Genomic DNA, 19,015 nt, shown 5'->3' with positions numbered 1-19,015 from the left:
AGACACAGGAAATCAGGCGTTTGACCTTGATGCAAATCCTTCCGATGTCAAGTTTAGTAAAAAAATGTGGTTTTCCAGTGAAAATGTACATAATTATTATGCTTACAGGCATTTGGCTCAGACACATCACAGATCCATCCCGATCAAATGATGAGCACATACAGTTGAAGTCGGAAGTTTACATACACTTACATTGGACTCATTAAAACATGTTTTTCAACCACTCCACAAATTTCTTGTTAACAAACTATAGTTTTGGCAAGTCGATTAGGACATCTACTTTGTGCATGACACAATTAATTGTTCCAACAATTGTTTACAGACAGATCATTTCACTTATAATTCACTGTATCACAATTCCAGTGGGTCAGAAGTTTACATACACTAAGTTGACTGTGCCTTTAAACAGCTTGGAAAATTCCAGAAAATTATGTCTTGGCATTAGAAGCTTCTGATAGGCTAATTGACATCATTTGAGTCAATTGGAGGTGTACCTGTGGATGTATTTCAAGGCCTACCTTCAAACTCAGTGCCTCTTTGCTTGACATCATGGGAAAATCAAAAGTAATCAGCCAAGAAATCAGAAAAAAAATGTAGACCTCCACAAGTCTGGTTCATCCTTGGGAGCAATTTCCAAATGCCTGAAGGTACCACGTTCATCTGTACAAACAATAGTACGCAAGTATAAACACCATGGGACCACACAGCCGTCATACCGCTCAGGAAGGTGACGTGTTCTGTCTCCTAGAGATTAATGTACTTTGGTGTGGAAAGTGCAGATCAATCCCAGAACAACAGCAAAGGACCTTGTGAAGATGCTGGAGGAAACAGGTACAAAAGTATCTATATCCACAGTAAAACGAGTCCTATATCGACATGACCTGAAAAGCCGCTCAGCAAGGAAGAAACCACTGCTCCAAACCTCCATAAAAAGTCAGACTATGGTTTGCAACTGCACATGGGGACAAAGATCGTACTTTTTGGAGAAATGCCCTCTGGTCAGATGAAACAAAAATAGAACTGTTTGGCCATAATGACCATCGTTATGTTTGGAGGAAAAAGAGGGAGGCTTGCAAGCCAAAGAACGCCATCCCAACCGTGAAGCACGACGGTGGCAGCCTCATGTTGTGGGGATGCTTTGCTGCAGGAGGAACTTGTGCTCTTCACAAAATAGAGGGCATCATGAGGAAGGAAAATGATGTGGATATATTGAAGAAACATTTCAGACATCAGTCAGGAAGTTAAATGGACAATTGGACAATGATACAAGCATACTTCCAAAGTTGTGACAAGATGGCTTAAGGATAACAAAGTCAAGGTATTGGAGTGGCCATCACAAAGCCCTGACCTCAAACCATAGAATATTTGTGGGCAGAACTGAAAAAGCGTGTGCGAGCAAGGAGGCCAACAAACCTGACTCAGTTACACCAGCTCTGTCAGAAGGAATGGGTCAAAATTCACCCAACTTAAGCTTGTGGAAGGCTACCTGAAATGTTTGACCCAAGATTAAATTGTTTAAGGCAATGCTACCAAATACTACAGTGACTTGCGAAAGTATTCGGCCCCCTTGAACTTTGCGACCTTTTGCCACATTTCAGGCTTGAAACATAAAGATATAAAACTGTATTTTTTTGAGAAGAATCAACAACAAGTGGGACACAATCATGAAGTCGAACGACTTTTATTGGATATTTCAAACTTTTTTAACAAATCAAAAACTGAAAAATTGGGCGTGCAAAATTATTCAGCCCCCTTAAGTTAATACTTTGTAGCGCCACCTTTTGCTGCGATTACAGCTGTAAGTCGCTTGGGGTATGTCTCTATCAGTTTTGCACATCGAGAGACTGAAATTTTTTCCCATTCCTCCTTGCAAAACAGCTCGAGCTCAGTGAGGTTGGGTGGAGAGCATTTGTGAACAGCAGTTTTCAGTTCTTTCCACAGATTCTCGATTGGATTCAGGTCTGGACTTTGACTTGGCCATTCTAACACCTGGATATGTTTATTTTCGAACCATTCCATTGTAGATTTTGCTTTATGTTTTGGATCATTGTCTTGTTGGAAGACAAATCTCCGTCCCAGTCTCAGGTCTTTTGCAGACTCCATCAGGTTTTCTTCCAGAATGGTCCTGTATTTGGCTCCATCCATCTTCCCATCAATTTTAACCATCTTCCCTGTCCCTGCTGAAGAAAAGCAGGCCCACACCATGATGCTGCCACCACCATGTTTGACAGTGGGTATGGTGTGTTCAGGGTGATGAGCTGTGTTGCTTTTACGCCAAACATAACATTTTGCATTGTTGCCAAAAAGTTCAATTTTGGTTTCATCTGACCAGAGCACCTTCTTCCACATGTTTGGTGTGTCTCCCAGGTGGCTTGTGGCAAACTTTAAATGACCCTTTTTATGGATATCTTTAAGAAATGGCTTTCTTCTTGCCACTCTTCCATAAAGGCCAGATTTGTGCAATATACGACTGATTGTTGTCCTATGGAAAGAGTCTCCCACCTCATCTTTAGATATCTGCAGTTCTTCCAGAGTGATCATGGGCCTCTTGGCTGCATCTCTGATCAGTCTTCACCTTTTATGAGCTGAAAGTTTAGAGGGACAGCCAGGTCTTGGTAGATTTGCAGTGGTCTGATACTCCTTCCATTTCAATATTATCGCTTGCACAGTGCTCCTTGGGATGTTTAAAGCTTGGGAAATCTTTTTGTATCCAAATCTGGCTTTAAACTTCTTCACAACAGTATCTCGGACCTGCCTGGTGTGTTCCTTGTTCTTCATGATGCTCTCTGCGCTTTTAACGGACCTCTGAGACTATCACAGTGCAGGTGCATTTATACGGAGACTTGATTACACACAGGTGGATTGTATTTATCATCATTAGTCATTTAGGTCAACATTGGATCATTCAGAGATCCTCACTGAACTTCTGGAGAGAGTTTGCTGCACTGAAAGTAAAGGGGCTGAATAATTTTGCATGGCCAATTTTTCAGTTTTTGATTTGTTAAAAAAGTTTGAAATATCCAATAAATGTCGTTCCACTTCATGATTGTGTCCCACTTGTTGTTGATTCTTCACAAAAAAATACAGTTTTATATCTTTATGTTTGAAGCCTGAAATGTGGCAAAAGGTTGCAAAGTTCAAGGGGGCCGAATATTTTCGCAAGGCACTGTAATTGAGTGAATGCAAACTTTTGACCCACTGGGAATGTGATGAAAGAAATAAAAGTGGAAATAAATCATTCTCTCTACTATTATTCTGACATTTAACAATCTTAAAGTGGTGATCCTAACTGACCTAAGACAGGGAATTGTTAGTAGGATAATAAGTCAGGAATTGTGAAAAACTGAGTTTAAGTGTATTTGGCTAAAGTGGATGTGAACTTCCGACTTCAACTGTACATACCATCTTGTCTGAAACATAGAAAGCATTAAAACAAACAGATAATGAACGCACTGAAAAGATTAGAAGCTACATTGAGGGGATGTGATAAAAATGTTGAATAATGTGGTCTGTGCTTAGCTTTGACATCCTACGTTATCTTAAAGCTACATTCTGGGATTTAAAACAAAAAAACAAAACGGCAGCCCTGAATTGAACTGAGGAACAGATGCCCAGATCCCATACTGTACCTTTAATTATGTGTTATCTCTCTTCCCGTCCCTGTTCTGTTGTGATAGATGGTATCAGACTTTGGTGAGACCAGATAGATGTTGTTACTGGAGACAATATAACTCTGGGAGGTGTCCCTTGATCATTGATCAAACTGTTAGATAACATACTGATGCTCGTCAAGATAGCATTGTTAACAGCAGTGGAAGCCAGTTGGCAAGCAACAGAGAATGTGAAAGCGAGGTGAGTTCAGATACTCGTTGTGAACGTCTCTTCCAAGATGGATGACATTCAGGTTGACATTAATTCAACTACTTCTTGCCCACCAGGAATGACACAAACTGTCACAACCTGGTATTAACATCCAAGATGAGCAATGCTGAAGATCGTATGAATTGAACTGCTTTGAACTGAATCCATCTACCAGAAATGACAAAAACATCTTTCTCTAAAACATAAAGTCAAGGTCACCTCCAGGTCTTCAAATTATGAAAAAATAAAAAATAATTCCTCCAGGTTATTTCTCCACTGGAATTGATGCCTGTATCTCCCCTCTCTCCATCCTCTCTCCCCTATCTCCATCATCTCTCCCTCCTCACCCCTCTCTCCATCCTCTCTCCCTCCTCTCTCCCCCCTCCCCTCTCTCTCCCCTCTCCACTCTCTCCCTCCTCTCTACCCTCTCTTCAACCTCTCTCCCCTCTCCCTGCTCTCTCCCTCCCCTCTCTCCAACCTCTCTTCCCTCTCTCCCTCCTCTCTACCCTCTCTTAAACCTCTCTCCCCTCTCTCAACCCCCTCTCTCCCCTCTCTCAACCCCCTCTCTCCCTCCTCTCTCCCCTTTCTCCCTCCTCTCTCCCCCTCTTCCGTCTCTCCCTCCTCTCTCCCCCTCTTCCGTCTCTCCCTCCTCTCTCCCCTCTCTTCATCCACTCTCCCCTCTCTCCATCCTCTTCATCCACTCTCCCCATCCTATCTCCCCTCTCTCCCTCCTCTCTTCAACGTCTCTCCCCTCTCTCACCTCCCTCCCCCCCCCTCTCCATCATGTCTGCCGTTAGGTTTAGATCTGATTTGTCTCTGCCCACTGGTCCATCTCTCATTGGCACGCCACACCGGGGGAGAGAGAAGACCAGGGGGGAACACACTGACAGTCTATTCTCTCTGTTGCTGGAATGAGATTGCGTGTCAACGGCCCAGGCCTGACTCTGGAACAGTTATCACGTATCTCAGGAGCTTGCGATGAGATCTGGGAGCAAATGCTTGGAATTGGTCCCCTCCACTACTGACCACAGGGCAGGGGTGTAAAGGTGACAGTTGAGGCCTTTAACTAAGAAATGCCTGGTTTTAATCTGTAAAGATCACAATATCTGGACTTACTCTTCAATATAGTTTAGCTACAATTCAATTCTCCATGTCATTTTCACACTGAAGTGCCGTAATAAAATGTTTCGCCTCAACTCCAAAAGTGGAAACCTTTTACCTGTGAGAACGACACCTAAAATATATTTTTTTTAGTTTAACATTAATAGTAATCTGCTAAACATCTCTGTGTTAAACACACACACACACATTGCCATGAACGCATGCATGCGCGCACACACAGTTGTCCAAAGAGAGCAGACATTAAGGTTATCAGCAAAATAACACTCTTGCTATAATGTGTGCTCTGAAGGAACATCGGTTGTTGCTATAATGTGTGCTCTGAAGGAACATCGGTTGTTGCTATAATGTGTGCTCTGAAGGAACGTCGGTTGTTGCTATAATGTGTGCTCCGAAGGAACGTCGGTTGTTGCTATAATGTGTGCTCCGAAGGAACGTCGGTTGTTGCTATAATGTGTGCTCCGAAGGAACGTCGGTTGTTGCTATAATGTGTGCTCTGAAGGAACGTCGGTTGTTGCTATAATGTGTGCTCCGAAGGAACGTCGGTTGTTGCTATAATGTGTGCTCCGAAGGAACGTCGGTTGTTGCTATAATGTGTGCTCTGAAGGAACGTCGGTTGTTGCTATAATGTGTGCTCTGAAGGAACGTCGGTTGTTGCTATAATGTGTGCTCTGAAGGAACGTCGGTTGTTGCTATAATGTGTGCTCCGAAGGAACGTCGGTTGTTGCTATAATGTGTGCTCTGAAGGAACGTCGGTTGTTGCTATGCTATAATGTGTGCTCCGAAGGAACGTCGGTTGTTGCTATAATGTGTGCTCCGAAGGAACGTCGGTTGTTGCTATAATGTGTGCTCTGAAGGAACGTCGGTTGTTGCTATAATGTGTGCTCTGAAGGAATGTCGGTTGTTGCTATAATGTGTGCTCTGAAGGAACGTCGGTTGTTGCTATAATGTGTGCTCCGAAGGAACGTTGGTTGTTGTTATAAGGTTATGTGTCCTAGACGTGAACACAAACAAATAGAAAATGAAAGACCGTAATTCAAACCCGGTCTCCTGGGTACCATGAGATTATGTTGGTCCTCTGATGTTAGCCCTCTGAGTCTTCAGGTCTTAGGCAAGGTTACTCAGCACACGAGTGTGCGTAGTGCCAAACCAGCTCTGTTAAATAGCTACATCTCCGAAGTGCAAGAGGTAAGGTGTATGTTAAGAACATCTAATACTTTTTGATTATACTAATCCATGTGACAAATGTCTGCCAAACACTCCCATATCTCCAAACAAAGAATCAGTGACTAAATGTTGGATTCCCTGTAGCTTAAACTATCAGCTACGAATTTGTTCGCACATGAACATAGCTTGTGAGTGTGACATCTTTTGGCAGACTTGCGAGGAAGAAGAGAAGAGAGGAAGAGTGACAACACACTCTCTCTCTCTAATCCACTCTGTGTGTGTGTGTGTGTGTGTGTGTGTGTGTGTGTGTGTGTGTGTGTGTGTGTGTGTGTGTGTGTGTGTGTGTGTGTGTGTTCTGAAACAAGGCTTAGTGATGGTGCTACTCCTCAGACAGGTGATTCAACACTTTCGACCAATTAGGAAGAGGGAGAAACATCCTGGTACTTTTCCCTGACAGATTGAGCGTGGAGACTAGAGAGAGAGGAACACACACACACACACACATCAGAGCAGAGGCCAGACTACAGTAATTGTTCTGTCACTATAGACATTCTTGGGCAGCAATATGACTTCAATCTAATGGATGCTTTCTCTACAACCAATACAGTATTGTACAGATTGTAAAATAGTTGTCTCAATATGCGCAAAAAAATAGGTTCCATCAGCCAGTCAGTCAGTACTGTATATCTTTTCAATAAAGTAGAAGCTCACCTTGGACCCCCAAAATACAATAAGAGCATCCATAAATAAAGCGATACTCTAGAGAAAGTAATATCATGGGAAAAATTGATCAGAAACTAAAATCTCAATTTAGATCAATTCAATTTCAGAGAGACAATTCAGCATTCAACAATGATTGACATCTAGATGGGACATTGAAATTAGTTTATTTCTGGAATGCGTGTGTGTGTGCGCAGATGTGTGTGCGTGTAGGTGTGTGTGTGTTTGAACGCTTGCACACAGGTCTGTGTGTGTATGTGAGGGTGGCAGGTAGCCTAGCGGTTAAGAGCATTGGGCAAGGAACCGAAAGGTCACTGGTTTCGAATCCCAGAGCCGACTAGGTGAAAAATCTGTTGATGTTCCCTTGAGCAAGGCACTTAACCCTAATTTCTCCTGTAAATCACTCTGGATAAGAGCATCTGCTAAATGAATGAAATGTGTGTGTGTCTGAATGCAGGGGAAAGGTATCGGGGTAAACAGGAGGGGCATTGGTCCGCTGCTATATTTAGAGCTCAAGTCAAAGGGGAGTATATCCCAAGGTCACACAGAGAGCGAGAGAGAGAGGCTGTTGAACCACAGGCTTCCCCTTTGCACGGGAGGGTGAATGAAGAGAGAGAGAGAGAGAGAGGCTGTTGAACCACAGGCTTCCCCTTTGCACGGGAGGGTGAAGGAAGAGAGAGGGAGAGAGGCTGTTGAACCACAGGCTTCCCCTTTGCACGGGAGGGTGAAGGAAGAGAGAGGGAGAGAGGCTGTTGAACCACAGGCTTCCCCTTTGCACGGGAGGGTGAAGGAAGAGAGAGGGAGAGAGGCTGTTGAACCACAGGCTTCCCCTTTGCACGGGAGGGTGAAGGAAGAGAGAGGGAGAGAGGCTGTTGAACCACAGGCTTCCCCTTTGCACGGGAGGGTGAAGGAAGAGAGAGGGAGAGAGAGGAGACGGAAGAGAAAAATGCTTTTCACACCTACAGAGTATTGCCAGAAAACCTCCACTCAACCTAATAAACTCTGTCCCTCTGTGACTACTTCCAGACAGTCTGCATTACCACTGAGGCTTCACACACTCTCTGTGTCCCAAATGGCACCCTGTTCCCTTTGTAGTGCATCCACTGACAAGCAAGATGGCACCGGAGGGTAGGGCCGCCGTCTTATCGGCTCTTAACCAACCATGCTTATTTTGTTTGTTTTTTCGCGTTGTTCGTAAGTTGTTCGGTACATGATGTTTCTTCTCTTACGACCAAAAAGAGCTTCTGGACATCAGAACTGGGATTACTCACCTCAAATTGGACGAGGAGTTCTTCAATTAGTTGGACACGAGGGATATACTAGACACCCGACCAGGCCCAGATCCCCGTGATTCGCTGGAAAAGAAAAAGTACACTACCGTTCAAAAGTTTGGGGTCACTTAGAAATGTCCTTGTTTTTGAAAGAAAAGCACATTTTTTGTCCATTAAAATAACATCAAATTGATCAGAAATACAGTGTAGACATTGCTAATGTTGTAAATGACTATTGTAGCTGGAAACGGCAATTTTTTTATGGAATATCTACATAGGTGTACAGAGGCCCAGTATCAGCAACCATCACTCCTGTGTTCATCCCGGAGTCGCCGGAGTTGCCTCTTCACTGTTGATGTTGAGACTGGTGTTTTGCGGGAACGATTTAATGAAGCTGCCAGTTGAGGACTTGTGAGGCGTCTGTTTCTCAAACTAGACACTCTAATGTACTTGTCCTCTTGATCAGTTGTGCACCGGGGCCTCCCACTCCTCTTTCTATTCTGGTTAGAGACAGTTTGCGCTGTTCTGTGAAGGGAGTAGTGCACAGTGTTGTACGAGATCTTCAGTTTCTTGGCAATTTCTCGCATGAAATTGCCTTTATTTCTCAAAACAAGAAAAGACTGACGAGTTTCAGAAGAAAGTTCTTTGTTTCTGGCCATTTTGAGCCTGTAATCGAACCCACAAATGCTGATGCTCCAGATACTCAACTCGTCTAAAGAAGGCCAGTTTTATTGCTTCTTTAATCAGGACAACAGTTTTCAGCTGTGCTAACATAATTGCAAAAGGGCTTTCTAATGATCAATTAGTATTTTAAAATGAATAACTTGGATAAGCTAACACAGTGTGCCATTGGAACACAGGAGTGATGGTGGCTGATAATGGGCCTCTGTACGCCTATACAGATATTCATAAAAATCTGCCGTTTCCAGCTACAATAGTCATTTACAACATTAACAATGTCTACACTGTATTTCTGAACTATTTTATTTTATTTTAATAAGCAAAATTGTTTTTGTTTTTTCTAAAACAAGGACATTTCTAAGTAACCCCAAACTTTTAAACGGTAGTGTAGGTTTCGCGGAAAGATATCAGGATGCCTTGTGAGGAACAGGAGACGAGTGGCTAATCTGCCCTTGCCATCCATTCTGCTAGCTAACATTCATTCGCTGGAAAATAAATGGGACACACTGAAAGCACGTATATCCTACCAACCATCCGACCAAACTGCAATATCTTATGTTTCACAGAGTCGTGGCTCAACGATGACAATAAGAACATACAGCTGGCGAGTTATACACTCTATCGGCAGGACAAAACAGCAGCCTCTGGTAAGACATGGGGCAGGGGCCTATGCATATTTGTTAACAATAGGTGGTGCACAATATCTAAGGAAGTCTCAGGGTTTTGCTCGCATGAGGTAGAGTATCTCATGATAAGCTGTAGACCACACTATCTATCTAGAGTGTTTTCATCTGTATTTTTCATAGCTGTCTACATACTACCACAGACCGAGGCTGGCACTAAAACCTCACTCAATGAGCTGTATTCCGCCATAAGCAAACAGGAAAATGCTCATCCGGAGGCGAAGCTCCTAGTGGCAGGGGACTTTAATGCAGGGAAACTTAAATCCGTTTTACCTCATTTCTATCAGTATGTTAAATGTGCAACCTGAGGGAAAAGAATTCTAGACCACCTTTATTCCACACACAGAGACACGTACAAAGCTCTCCCTCGCCCTCCATTTGGAAAATCTGACCATAACTCTTTCCTCCTGATTCCTATTTACAAGCAAAAATTAAAGCGGGTAGCACCAGTTACTCGGTCTATAAAAAAGTGGTCAGATGAAGCAAATGCTAAGCTACAGGACTGTTTTGCTAGCATAGATTGGAATATGTTTCAGGATTCTTCCGATGGCATTGAGGAGTACACCACATAAGTCACTGGCTTTATCAATAAGTGCATCGAGGATGTCGTCCCCACAGTGACTGTACGTACATATCCCAACCAGAAGCCATGGATTACAGGCAACATTTGCACTGAGCTAAAGTATAGAGCTGCTGCTTTCAAGGAGCGGGAGTCTAACTCGGAAGCTTATAAGAAATCCCGCCATGCCCTCTGACGAACCATCAAACAGGCAAAGCATCAATACAGGACTAAGATCGAATCGTACAACACCGGCTCCGACGCTCATCAGATGTGGCAGGGCTTGCAAACTATTACAGACTACAAAGGGAAGCACAGCCGAGAGCTGCCCAGTGACAAGAGCCTACCAAATGAGCTAAATAACTTCTATGCTCGCTTCGAGGCAAGTAAAACTGAAACATGCATTAGAGCATCAGCTGATCCGGACGACTGTGTGATCACGCTCTCCGCAGCCGATGTGAGTAAGACCTATAAACAGGTCAACATTCACAAGGCCGCTGGGCCAGACAGATTACCGGGACGTGTACTCTGAGCATGCACTGACCAACTGGCAAGTGTCTTCACTGACATTTTCAACCTCTCCCTGTCTGAGTCTGTAATACCAACATGTTTCAAGCAGACCACCATAGTCCCTGTGCCCAGGACATTAAGGTAACCTGCCCAAATGACTACCGACCCGTAGCACTCACGTCTGTAGCCATGAAATGCTTTTAAAGGCTGGTCATTTTTCACATCAACACCATTATCCCAGAAACCCTAGACCCACTCCAATTTTCATACCGCACCAACAGATCCACAGATGATGCAATGCCTATTGCACTTCACACTGCCCTTTCCCACCTGGACAAAAAGAACACCCATGTAAGAATGCTATTCATTGACTAAAGCTCAGTGTTCAACACAATATTTCCCTCAGCGTTCATCACTAAGCTAAGGACCCTGGGACTAAACACCTCCCCCTGCAACTGGATCCTGGACTTCCTGACGGGGCGCCACCAGGTGGTAAGGGTATGTAATAACACATCCACAACGCTGATCCTCAACATGGGGGGCCCCTCAGGGGTGTGTGCTCAGTCCCCTCCTATACTCCCTGTTCACTCATGACTGCACGGCCAGGCACGACTCCAACACCATCATTAAGTTTGCTGATGACACAACAGTGGTAGGACTGATCATCGACAACGATGAGACAGCCTATAGGGATTGTGGACTACAGGATTGTGGACTGTGGACTACAGATTGTGGTCTACAGGAAAAGGAGGACCAAGCATACCCCCATTCTCATTGATGGGGCTGCAGTGGAACAGGTTGAGAGCTTCAAGTTCCTTGGTGTCCACATCACCAACAAACTAACATGGTCCAAGCACAACAAGACAGTTGTGAAGAGGGCACAACAAAACCTATTCCCCCTCAGGAGACTGAAAAGATTTGGCATGGGTCCTCAGATCCTCAAAAATGTTTTACAGCTGTACCATCGAGAGCATCCTGACGGGTTGCATCACAGCCTGCTGTGACAACTGCTCGGCCTCCGATCGCAAGGCACTACAGAGGGTAGTGCGTACGGCCCAGTACATCACCGGGGCAAAGCTTCCTGCCACCCACTCGTAGCACGCGCTCCAGCAGATATATCTCACTGGTCACCCCCAAAGCCAATTCCTCCTTTGGTCGTCTTTCCTTCCAGTTCTCTGCTGCCCATGACTGGAACGAATTGCAAAAGTCTCTGAAGCTGGAGACTCACATCTCCCTCACTAGCTTTAAGCACCCGCTGTCAGAGCAGCTTACAGATCACTGCACCTGTACATAGCCCATCTGTAAACAGCCCATCTATGTACCTACCTCATCCCTATACTGTATTTATTTATTTATTTTGCTCCTTTGCACCCCAGTATCTCTACCTGCACATTCATCTTCTGCCAATCTACCATTCCAGTGTTTAATTGCTATATTGTAATTACTTCGCCACCATGGCCTATTTATTTCCTTAACTTACCTCATTTGCACTCACTGTATATAGACTTTTTTTTTTGTTCTACTGTATTATTGACTGTATGTTTTGTTTATTCCATGTGTAACTCTGTGTTATTGTATGTGTCAAATTGCTACGCTTTATCTTGGCCAGGTCGCAGTTGCAAATGAGAACTTGTTCTCAACTAGCCTACCTGGTTAAATAAAGGTGAAATAAAATAAATAAATAAAATAGGACATCTATACCAGGCGGTGTCAGAGGAAGGCCCTAAAAATTGTCAAAGCCTCCAGCCACCCTAGTCATAGATTGTTCTCTCTGATTCTGCAATGCAAGCGGTACCTGAGCGCAAAGTCTAGGTCCTAAAGGCTTCTAAACAGCTTCTACCCCCAGGCCACAAGATCCCTGAACAGCTAAACAAATGGCTACCCAGACTACTTGCATTGCCCCCACCCCCCACACACACACTGCTACTACTCTCTGTTATTATCTATGCATAGCCACTTTAATAACTCTACCTGCATGTACATAAGTACCTCAATTACCTTGACACCAGTGCCCCCAGACATTGACACCCTGTATAGGTGTCAATGTTCACCTGTATAGAGCCCCGCTATTGTTATTTACTGCTGCTCTTTAATTATTTGTTATTCTTATCTCTTACTTTTTGGGGGACTTTCTTAAAACTGAATTGTTGGTTAAAGGGCTTGTAAGTAAGCATTTCACTATAAGGTCTACATCTACTCAGGGCCAATTGAGCACTACAGTGCCTTGCGAAAGTATTCGCCCCCCTTGAACTTTGCGACCTTGTGCCACATTTCAGGCTTCAAACATAAAGATATAAAACTGTATTTTTTTGTGAAGAATCAACAACAAGTGGGACACAATCATGAAGTGGAACGACATTTAAAACTTTTTTAACAAGTCAAAAACTGAAAAATTGGGCGTGCAAAAATATTCAGCCCCTTTACTTTCAGTGCAGCAAACTCTCTCCAGAAGCTCAGTGAGGATCTCTGAATGATCCAATGTTGACCTAAATGACTAATGATGATAAATACAATCCACCTGTGTGCAATCAAGTCTCTGTATAAATGCACCTGCACTGTGATAGTCTCAGAGGTCCGTTAAAAGCGCAGAGAGCATCATGAAGAACAAGGAACACACCAGGCAGGTCCGAGATACTGTTGTGAAGAAGTTTAAAGCCGGATTTGGATAAAAAAAAAGATTTCCCAAGCTTTAAACATCCCAAGGAGCACTGTGCAAGCGATAATATTGAAATGGAAGGAGTATCAGACCACTGCAAATCTTCTAAACTTTCAGCTCATACAGGGAGAAGACTGATCAGAGATGCAGCCAAGAGGCCCATGATCACTCTGGATGAACTGCAGAGATCTACAGCTGAGGTGGGAGACTCTGTCCATAGGACAACAATCAGTCGTATATTGCACAAATCTGGCCTTTATGGAAGAGTGGCAAGAAGAAAGACATTTCTTAAAGATATCCATAAAAAGTGTAATTTAAAGTTTGCCACAAGCCACCTGGGAGACACACCAAACATGTGGAAGAAGGTGCTCTGGTCAGATGAAACCAAAATTGAACTTTTTGGCAACAATGCAAAACGTTATGTTTGGCGTAAAAGCAACACAGCTCATCGCCCATCTCCACTGTCAAACATGGTGGTGGCAGCATCATGGTTTGGGCCTGCTTTTCTTCAGCAGGGACAGGGAAGATGGTTAAAATTGATGGGAAGATGGATGGAGCCAAATACAGGACCATTCTGGAAGAACCTGATGGAGTCTGCAAAAGACCTGAGACTGGGACGGAGATTTGTCTTCCAACAAGACAATGATCCAAAACATAAAGCAAAATCTACAATGGAATGGTTCAAAAATAAACATATCCAGGTGTTAGAATGGCCAAGTCAGAGTCCAGACCTGAATCTAATCGAGAATCTGTGGAAAGAACTGAAAACTGCTGTTCACAAATGCTCTCCATCCAACCTCACTGAGCTCGAGCTGTTTTGCAAGGAGGAATGTGAAAAAATGTCAGTCTCTCGATGTGCAAAACTGATAGAGACATACCCCAAGCGACTTACAGCTGTAATCGCAGCAAAAGGTGGCGCTACAAAGTATTAACTTAAGGGGGCTGAATAATTTTGCACGCCCAATTTTTCAGTTTTTGATTTGATAAAAAAGTTTGAAATATCCAATAAAAGTCGTTCCACTTCATGATTGTGTCCCACTTGTTGTTGATTCTTCACAAAAAAATACAGTTTTATATCTTTATGTTTGAAGCCTGAAATGTGGCAAAAGGTCGCAAAGTTCAAGGGGGCCGAATACATTCGCAAGGCACTGTATATAGGGAAGAGGGTGCTGTTTTTGATGCATCCACTGTAACCCTTTTCTCCCACAGCCTTTCTCTCCTGATCATCTGAGCAGCTTAAGCCAATATCCAGAACATGTGATTACCAAGGCAGAAAACACGATTTAGCCGCAGACTTATCTGTCCTTAAATGGATGGAGAAGACTCGCCAGCACTATCCTATGCTGCATGTCAATCCACATACTGGTGTGATACTGCAAAGTCATTCTGTCTGAGATGTCTGGTGGTAGGCTACATCAGGCTCGTAATTCATTAGGATACACTGTAACAAAAGGTTTTGCAACAGAAAACAAAACCAAGCTTCCTATTGGACAAATTCAGGTTGTCCCTCTCTTTTTCACCCATTTTTCACCCGGTTGGTGAGTAGCAAATACAACCCAGGTTGATGATTGACTACTATATCACTGAATTGAATTATCATTCCAATTATTTGATCTATATATAATATTCACCCCTTGGTTGTGAGAAGGTTATTTATAATGACACTACCATGTGACAATGTTGTGACAACACAAATAAAGGAAGGTTGGGGCATCAATCTCATTTTAATAGGCACTAGTAAGAACCTGCTTGTTTTTGTGGGGATTTATTTTTTTGACACTGTAAACACACACACATGCACACAAACATGCCCACACACACACACACATATATATACACATACACACACACACACACACAACAGCGGCTGGCTGTGATTTAGACAATGTCCTAAAATAAGCAACAACAGATGAGAGCATTAAAAGAGCTGTCTAGGTCAACGCCTGTTGTGTTTTCATTTGAGATTTCACCCAGCCCAGATTCCACAATTTAAATGGGATTGCAGTTAGACTTTCACCGTTTGTTTGCACGGCCGGTTGGCTTGTTGTAACGTGTGTGTGTGTCTACATGGGTGTGTGTGTTTGCCCACGCACATGCGTGAGTGTGTGGATTGTGGCAGCGGAGGCCGGGTACACACACACACACACACTTTTAAAAAAAGAAAAGAAATAATGTTGTGGAAACCGCTTAGAGGATAATCCCATGGCGACGACGAGGCAGGCTGGAGAACACCACTCAATCGTCACAAAACCGCACATACACACACACACACACACTCAGGCTGGAGGACACCACGTCATCACAGAACACACACACATTAACACATACACACGATTAATTCCACCCTCCAAAAAGGTTTGTTCTGTGTTTTTAGGCAGCGGGAAGAGACTGACGTACATGAACATAATGAGGCTCTAACACTGCTCCCAATCCTCTGGTATCTCTAAAGCCAGCCGTTACTATCTAGACTTTTCAAACCCATCCTTTGTAGTGTTGTAGCAAAGGTGTTTCAGAGAGCCTTCCATTACAGATAGATTTTCAGATGTAATATCGTGAGTGGCATTTAAAGAGCACCGTAAAAACTGCAGTTTAACGTAATTCGTCATGAATATTGTTCTAGAGGCAGTTCTGCACAGTGGTCACTAGCTGGCACAGCCGTGAAGTCATAAAATCTGATTTTAAGCCTAACCATAACCTTAACCACACTGTTAACCCTAATGCATAACCCAAACCTTAAAATTACGACCAAAAAGCACATTTTTGTTTTCATAACTTTTCACAATATAGCCAATATTGACTTTGCAGCTGGCCTATTTAAGGGGAAATCTCATGACAATACTCATGACAAGACTCATGACGATAAACATCATCATGTGTAAAAACACAAAAGATCTTAGTTATAGTTCATTCCCAGGCCCGTATAACCTGGCACAGAGTGTGTCCTGACCAGATCACATGGTCAGGAGGTACTAGTCATAGACCACCTCAGGGTTGAGTTTCAGCGTAACCATCGTGACATTGTCATACCACTGCAGCAAAATGTGTATATATACATATATACACACACTTCCTTTTCTGAATGTGGAATATAGAGCCTAGGCTACTGTTCATTATAAAGAGAAGAGGTGACGTGCAGAAAATGACTGTCTCTCAGGAGCAACACAAAACTCTTGATTGTATGACTATGGTAAAGTCTCCATGATGTACAGAGAACAGGAGGTGAAAAAACGATGGACAGAAACAAACATTATTATATAGAAGTCACTGTGGCCCTCAGGTCAGTGGGTATACTGTGGTCCTCAGGTCAGTGGGTATACTGTGGTCCTCAGGTCAGTGGGTATACTGTGGCCCTCAGGTCAGTGGGTATACTGTGGCCCTCAGGTCAGTGGGTACACTGTGGCCCTCAGGTCAGTGACAGACAGTGACAAATGACCGGACTCTCACTGTCACTAAGACTGGTGGTGGTAATATTCTGTACACAGCTACCGCATCTGTCCACACAAAGACACAGACACACACACAGACACACACGCACACAGAAACACACAGACACACACAGAGAGCATACTGTACTACTGAGTGCCCAACTGCAGTCAGCTAATACTATCCAAACACATAATCCAATTCAAAGTTGTGCTTTAAACCTAATCCTTAAAAATCCATGGAGGATTCTAAATGAGTAGAAAACATTCTACACTACTATTAGCTAGCCTGCCTAAAATGCCTATTGGGGAAGTAATATGAATCTAATCTAGACAGTATGGTTCTATGTTCTTGCTCCACATTACAAAGTAAGACAAAATGACAGTTCAAAACCAGTGGAGGATGTGTACAACAGTGGAGGCTGCTGATGGGAGGACATCTCATCATAATGGCTGGAACGGAGAGAATTAAATGGAAACCATGTGTTTGATGTATTTGATACCATAACACTGATACCGCTCCCACAATTACCATGAGCCTGTCCTCCACAATTAAGGTGCCACCAACCTCCTGGGATGTACAATACTGCTACTACTACTACTACTACTACTGCTGCTGCTACTACTGCTGCTACTCCTACTACTACTACTACTGCTGCTACTGCTACTACTACTGCTGCTGCTTCCGCTACAACTACTACTACTGCTACTACTACTAGCACTACTGCTGCTGCTACTGCTACTACTACTGCTGCTGCTTCTGCTACAACTACTACTACTACTGCTGTTACTACTACTACTACTGCTGCTGCTACTACTACTGCTACTACTACTGCTGCTGCTTCCGCTACAACTACTACTACTGCTACTACTACTAGCACTACTGCTGCTGCTACTGCTACTACTACTGCTGCTGCTTCCGCTACAACTACTACTACTACTACTACTACTACTACTGCTGTTACTACTACTACTACTACTGCTGCTGCTACTACTACTGCTACTACTACTACTACTGCTACTACTACTGCTGCGGCTGCTTCCGCTACAACTACTACTACAATTTTCTCCATTTTGCAAAGTAAGGCAAATGAAAGTTCAAAACTAGTCAAACGGGTGCACTTCTTCTTCAGTCCTGCGTATTCTTGAGCAGTAGTTAGTTCTTCTAATCTATATTGTACAGATCTATCATATGGTACTACTAGCTATTAGCCTATTCTGGGGACAGTGGTTAGTGGTACTATAATGTAGATAATATGTATGCTACGGTTCTATATGTTTTGCTCTATATTGCAAAGTAAGGCAAATATTTCACCTTGCGGAAAATGTCCTGTGGCTTCTCTCTATCCCCTTTCTCTCTCTCTCGCTACCCGTCTCTGTCCTCTTCATCCCTACCTTCCTCTCTCCGCCAAGCAGAGCCACTCAGCACTTTTACCTCAGCTAGAGAAATCCTCATCAGCCTCCGTGGGGTATCCAAACACCAGCCAAGGGGGTACTTTGATATTCTCTCCCTGACACCCTAAGACCTGCGGCTCTCCCAACGAGATGGGTGGAAACCCCCCGCAGATTTGGAAGAACGAGGAAGTATGTTAGTGGAACGGTTGAAGTGGAGGCGGCAACGGAGGTGGGAGGGGAAGTTCGGGGAATGACTTATTACGAGAACGTCTTACTACACTATACCCTGCACCTCAGTGTGCACTTTAAGTGCAGCTGATTTGGAGCCACCTTGGATTCCATTAGAAACATCCAAGCTTCATTCAACCTCATTCTTATCAAGCCTCTATTCCCAGCATCCTTCAGTTCCCATCCAATACCTCCAGAGATATGGCGAGACACATCTAATGGATTCGAATCACGGAAACGGGGAGTTCTTGTCAGTTTTTCTCATTTAATTACATCAGTTCCCTACATCTCTCAATCTCTTTCTTGTTCTCTGTCTCTATTTCTCTGAGCAAACATTTTTTTTTTATTACTTTTATGTGCCACATAGCTAATGAAAAATGTAGATGTCTTTGGTATTGACTGTCCACAGAGGTATATGTGATGTGAAATGTACACTGAGTATAATAAACATTAGGAACACCTTTGTAACATTGTGTCTGCAAAGGGGGTCCCCTTTGCAAACAGAACAGTCTCAATTTGTCAGGCCATGGACTCTACAAGGTATTGAAAGCGTTCCATTAGGATGCAGCGTTGCAGCGTTGCAGTTCTTGACACAAACCGGTGTGTCTGGCATCTTTTACCGTACCCTGTTCAAATGCATTTAAATATTTTGTGTTTCCCATTCATCCTCTGAATGACACACATACAGTACACAATCCATGTCTCAATTGTCTCAAGGTTTAAAAATCCTTATTTAACCTGTC

General features: G+C 43.5%; 1 protein-coding gene across 2 annotated transcripts in view; it reads right to left on the bottom strand.

Moving 5' to 3' along the window:
- The window catches only part of LOC135536577 (coiled-coil domain-containing protein 85A-like), a 36,243-nt gene that overhangs the window by 13,659 nt on the left and 3,569 nt on the right, over nucleotides 1-19,015 (bottom strand). The gene's annotated exons all lie outside the window — the stretch shown is intronic.

The sequence above is a fragment of the Oncorhynchus masou genome, chromosome 5 (assembly GCF_036934945.1).
Source record: "Oncorhynchus masou masou isolate Uvic2021 chromosome 5, UVic_Omas_1.1, whole genome shotgun sequence".
Classification (NCBI taxonomy): domain Eukaryota; kingdom Metazoa; phylum Chordata; class Actinopteri; order Salmoniformes; family Salmonidae; genus Oncorhynchus; species Oncorhynchus masou.
This window is presented reverse-complemented; position numbering and strand designations above follow the sequence as displayed.